Source organism: Condylura cristata, unplaced genomic scaffold, assembly GCF_000260355.1.
Source record: "Condylura cristata isolate star-nosed mole 26May11 unplaced genomic scaffold, ConCri1.0 scaffold00040, whole genome shotgun sequence".
Taxonomy (NCBI): domain Eukaryota; kingdom Metazoa; phylum Chordata; class Mammalia; order Eulipotyphla; family Talpidae; genus Condylura; species Condylura cristata.
Window position 1 is genome coordinate 8,206,176 of NW_004567141.1, and position 6,000 is coordinate 8,212,175.

Here is a 6,000-nt window from a genome sequence, read left to right on the forward strand (position 1 = left end):
GATGTAATTGACATATGTAGCACGCATCAATTACAGGATACATATTATTTTCAAGTACACATAGATCATTTACTAAAATAGTCCATATCTTGATGATAAAGCAAATTTCAGCAAATATATAAGATTAAAATCAAATAGGATATTTGATTTTATATATATAACTAAGTTTAGAAATCAGTAACCAGAAGGTAATTAGAATGATGGCATATAAGTAAATATATAGGTATATATAAATAATATACTTCTAAAAAATCATTAGGTCAAAAAAGAAATTGCAGTGGAAATTATTTTTAAATTTTTAATTGAATGCCAATAAAAACATGACATAGGAAAACTTAAGTGATATTGCCTAAACCACTTAGAGGAAACCAGTTATCTAGAATGCATATATTAGAAAAAAATGTTAGAAGTCTATATTCTAAGTGTCCTCACAAATAAAAGATAATAAACTAAATCCAATTAAGGAAATAATAAAGGTCATAAATTAATTAACTCAAAAACAAATATACAATAGGAGAAAATGAACCAAGAACAAAGTGCTTTCTTTAAAAAGACTAAAAAGGGCCCTCTCTGGTGGCGCAATGGGTTAGGATGGAGCACTACAAGCTGGCTGCAGCTGCTTTAGTGCAAGCTCCATCCCCTGCCCCGGAGAAGATCCACATAGCGTGGCAGACCTCTCCTGGCCCACCTGCTGCTCCCCTCAGCAGTGTACTTTGTCAATCTGCCTGTTCTGCTCCCCAGTCTTGTCTCTGGTGAAGCCTCTGACCACCCCTGCACCTTTGGCTTGTACCCCAGTTCTGTATGCATAAATAAATAAATCTTAAAAAAAACTAATAAATTTTTTCTATTTTGTTTTCATTTTATATATATATATAATATATACACAATTATATATTATATATAATAATACATAATTACTATATAGTAATTATATATTAATATTATATATTACTAATATATATACTATATATAGTAATTATATATTATTATATATAATATATAATTGTGTATAATAATATATAATTACTATATAGTAATTATATATTAATATTATATATTACTAATATATATACTATATATAGTAATTATATATTATTATATATAATATATAATTGTGTATAGATTATATATTCTATAGTTTTATAGAATATATAACATATATAATTATATGATATATAATATTATATGTTATATATATAGTTTTATATATATACATATATATATATATATAAAACATCGTTCTTCATTATTGTACAATGTATGCTTTCTCCTCTCAGGTGTAGTCCCTGTGAAATTCCCCCTACCAGTTCATCCATGCACCATCACCATAGTCCCCTGTGATCTTCCCACCCTTTTTTTTTTTTTAAAGATTTATTTATCTGTGCATACAGAACTGGGTACAGGGCAGAGGTGCAGGAGTGGTGAGAGGATTCACCAGAGACAGAGTGGGGAGCAGAACAGGCTGACTAATGAGGTACACTGCTGAGGGGAGCAGCAGGCAGGTCAGGAGAGGTCTGCTGTGCCTTGTGGGTCACCTCCAGGGCAGGCAGGGATTGAACTCATGCTGAAGTGGCTTTAGCTTCTTAGTGCTGTGCTTTAATCACTGAGCCACCAGGGAGGGCCCCCTCCCCTGTTTTAATCCTTTCCCTCCTCCTCACCTGCAGAATGTCTCTGATTTATAGTTGTCTATTGGTTTTGATTTTTATTTTATTATAGTTACTTTTACCCCCTTGTCCCTTGTTTGCTTCCTCTACATTACTCCTATAAGTAAAACCATCTGATACTTTTCTTTATTTCACTGAGCATAATCCCTTCCAGCTCCATCCATGTTGGTGTGAAAGGCATGAGTTTATCTTTTTTGATTGCTGAGTAATATTCTATTGTATATAATACCACATCTTCTTGATCCAGTCATCTATTTTTGGGCATTTGTGTTGTTTCCATAGCTTACCTATTGTAAAAAGTGCTGCAATCAACATAGGGGTGGAGGTGTCATTTTGAATTAATGTTTTTGTGTCCTTTGGGTAGGTTTCTTGGAGTAGAATTGCTGAATTGAACAGAAGCTCCATTTTTAGTAGTTTGAGGAACCTCCACACAGCTTTCTACAGTGGTTGTGCTAGTTTGCATTCCCACCAGCAGTGCAGGAGAGTTCCTTTTTCTCCACATCCTTGTCAACATTTGTTGTTGCTAGTGTTTTTAATATGTGCCATTCTCACTGGTGTAAGGTGGTATCTTATTGTGACTTTGATTTGCAATTCCTGCATTACAAGTAATGTTGAACATTTTTTCATAGGCCATTTACATTTCCTCTGTGACGTGTCTTTTTAGCTCTTCTGCACATTTGTAACTGGATTGTTTACTTTGTTTTTGTTGAGCCTAGTCAGCTCTTTGTAGAGTTTTATGATCAGTCCATTATCAGTAGTTTGTGTGCAAAAATCTTATGATCAGTCCATTATCAGTATTTTGTGTGCAAAAATCTTCTCTCAGTCAGTGGGGTGTCTCTTTGTTTTGGTTAATGTCTCTTTTGCTGTATAGAAGCTCTTTGATTTGCTGTAATACCAGTTGTTCACTATCTTTGCTTTAGATGATGTCTCTTTAAAGATGTTACTGGCATGTAGGTCATGTAGTGTTTTCCTATATTTTCTTTTATATACTTTTGGTTTCAGGTCTTATGTCTAAATCTTTAATTCATTTTGAGTTGGTTTTTGTGCACATTGTAAGGCAATAAGACTAATAAAACTAAAAACTTCTGTGGATCCAGAAAAAAAGTGACTGATAACAGGAATGAAAAGGAAAATAGAAAGTAGAACTTTAGTAACTGAGGGAGGGAAATGGAAAGCTGTTAGTGGTTTTGTTGCGAGATGAAAACATTCAGGAGATCTACTTCACAATAGTACTTAACAGTACTGAACTAGAAGGCAAATTTCTTGTGATTTTTTTTTTTACTAAAAATTTTAAAATAATGAAAGGAGAGTATGCCAACTTTGTTAATAAATTCTCAAATCTAGATGAAAAAAAGTTGCTTGGAAATACAAATTACCAGCCCACGTCGCCAGTACCTGCACCACTGCTCCTGCTCACCACTCCTCGCCTAGCTATGTTCTGACATTACCTGACACCTGTTAACCACCTCTCAACTACTGCAGCTCTGCTGGCTTCACCTGCAAAAATGAAACAGAGTTTAGAAACATTATTGCTTGACTTGAAGACCAGAAAATAGAACATTACAGGATTGAAGATAGATGTGATTTAATAAACACCAACAACAATGACTCGTCCATGTAATTTGAAAACAATCTTAGAGATGTTAACTGTCCCTTCAAGCTTCAAGATGCAGGGCCTCCCTAGTGGCGCAAGGGGCTATGTCTCAGCACTATGAAGAGATCCACAGCCACTGCAGCAGCAGTTCTTCCATCCTGGGAACTGGCCCACAGGGCACAGCAGTCTCGCCCAGTCGCCCTCCTCAGTGTGTGTCAGTCAATCCTCCTATTCTGCTCCCCACTCTGTGTCTGATTAATCTTCTCAGCCCCCACACCTCTGGCCTACACCCCAGCTCTCGTACTCATAAATAAATTAATCTTTAAAAAAATATACTCAACATGGACAAGGACCAACTACTTGGCTTCTTCTACTTGTTGTCCAGGTTAAATAAAGGGCTGTGTAGCGTACTGGTAGGATTCTAGTTTAGACTTCATGGGTGAGTTTCTTGTGTTTTTGATTTTTCACATATCGGTATATAGGTTATAGTACCTGGATTAAGAATTTACTTAATAACATTATGTGGCCAATTATAACAAAAATCAGTTGAATAGTAAATAGGACATATTTACAGCTGAGGGAGGACAATGGCGAAGCCAGCAACACACTTTTGCCTGAAATGCAGATGCTTTGTGTTCCTCAAGTAAATGGTTAACAAGTAGGTGGATTACTGAGTAAACTCTGACCCATTCTTAGCTGCAAAGATTTGGTGTCAACTGACCAGTGCACACAAAGTGGTTATTTCCACTTCTTGCGGAAGCACAGAGAAATGTCTTCATTTTTTGCTCATTTTGTTATTATTGTTAAATCTTTAACTTTTTACCCACTAGGTTATACACATTCCTCTAGGGACTGAGACTCAGCTGTTAGACAGAGATCAAACATCCCATCTGATTCTTAGGGCCACTCTCAGAGGACTGCATTGTGTATAGATATCAAGCATTTTTTTATCCCAATTTTTCAAGTGAAGTTTAAAAAAACATAATTTTTTATTTTATTAATTCATATATAGTTATATTATTGTCCAGTTAAAAACAATGTTTACTTCTCCCCATTCACCCGCATGTCATCACCATAGCCCCCCACATTGCTCCCTGCCTCCTGCCAATACCTGTCTCTCCTCCTTTCCTATAGGATAGCTCTGATTTATAATGTCCGTTTGTTTGTTTTTGTTGTGTTGTATTGTGTTTTGTAAGTTTTAATATAGAAAAGGTAAACAAAATTGAAGTGAGCCCATCATTCATACATCAGTCAGTGTCTGATTTAAGACTTGTGTGTACTCTTTATAACAGTTTCATCTCTCTACCCATCATACCATTTGAAAATTTAAAATAAAGTTGCTGAACTTATAATAGTTGATATCAAGACTTATAAACTATAGTAATCAAGACAGTACTGTACTAGTGTAAATGAAACCAAACCCAAGTTCAGCTACTTGTTATCCATAAGCCAAATATGAGGGAAAGGGCTGAAATTGAAACAATACAAAACTGGCGGGGGGGAGCGCTAGGGGGGAGGGTGTCACAGTGTATGGGTCCTCACCAGGCATTTACAACTGCAAGATGTGACTCAGGTGTAACAACAGGGTTTGAAGAGTCTCTAAGACTGCACATGGCTGTCTGTCCTACCCCAGAAAGTGTCTGTAGTGTCCAGTAGTCCAAATCAAAAGCTACTCGTGCAAGGTGGTAGTGTCCCTTTGACAGCAACCGGGAGCTGGTGGCACAGCAAAGAATGGTGGCCCTAATCCAATTTGCAGTGGCAATTGGAGGTGATCACAAGTGGTATTGCTGAATCAACACTGTAGCAGCAAGCAACACCATCTGGAGACTGCATTGGCCATCACCAAATGTTTGACTAGACAGCAACAGAGGCAAGAGAGCCAGGAGGTGGTGTCGAAGTGGTCAGAAATGGTGGGTAGCTCATAGAGATGGCTGGACTCAGGTCAGCATTGCTGGTCAGCATCATCAGTAGGCGGCAGTGCCAGAAGACCAGGCGCCAGTATTATAGTTCTTATGCCAGGCTTAAGCCAACAGCAGACAGATCTTTTAGAGACACCAGGCATAGGCCAATGGTGCCAGTCAGCAAGTGATGTCAGAGGCAGGGCTGGAAGTCTAATGCACAGGTCTCAAAAGTCTATGAAGATCTCAGAGGTCTGGAAGTTCTGGGAGGTCTGTGAAGGTCTTTACAAGAGAGGATATGGAAGAGTCTGAGCCCTCTAAAACCTCAGCTTCTGTCATCTTCCGGGAACCAGTCTCTCAAACCTAATTGGTGTTTTCATTTACATTTCCAGTTTTAAGACTTGATTGATCCTTGTCGAGCATGAATTTTATTGGTTCCTGAATGATCTCAAAACCTTGGAAGGCACCACTGGGAACTCAAACCTGATCAGTCCATTTACAATTCCTGCACAGTGCTCAAGAGCAACCCCCACCCCCCTGTATGTGCAAACTGCACCTGTGCTCTGGCTGAGGTCCAGTGGCCTCTCATTGGCGGTGGCCCTGCAGCAGAGCTGCGTGTGGGGGAGCACTCAGGGGCTCTGTCGTGGAGCTGGAGCCGGAGCTGGGGCAGCAGCGCACCCAACAACTGAGGCGCTACTCAGCAAAGTCAGTCATGCCCAGCGGCCTCAGGGAGCTACGGGGCTCCAGTTCCAATTTGGGAATCAAGCAAAGCAAGAATTAGCTGGAGCTGCTGCCTTTGGAGAAAGGGAGGAGGTGTCCTGCCTGAAGTCTCCACCCTTCCCTC

General features: G+C 38.6%; 1 protein-coding gene across 1 annotated transcript in view; it reads left to right on the plus strand.

Annotated features, from left to right (window-relative positions):
* RNF130 (ring finger protein 130) overlaps positions 1-6,000 on the plus strand; it is a 98,558-nt gene that overhangs the window by 85,377 nt on the left and 7,181 nt on the right. The window lies entirely within an intron of this gene.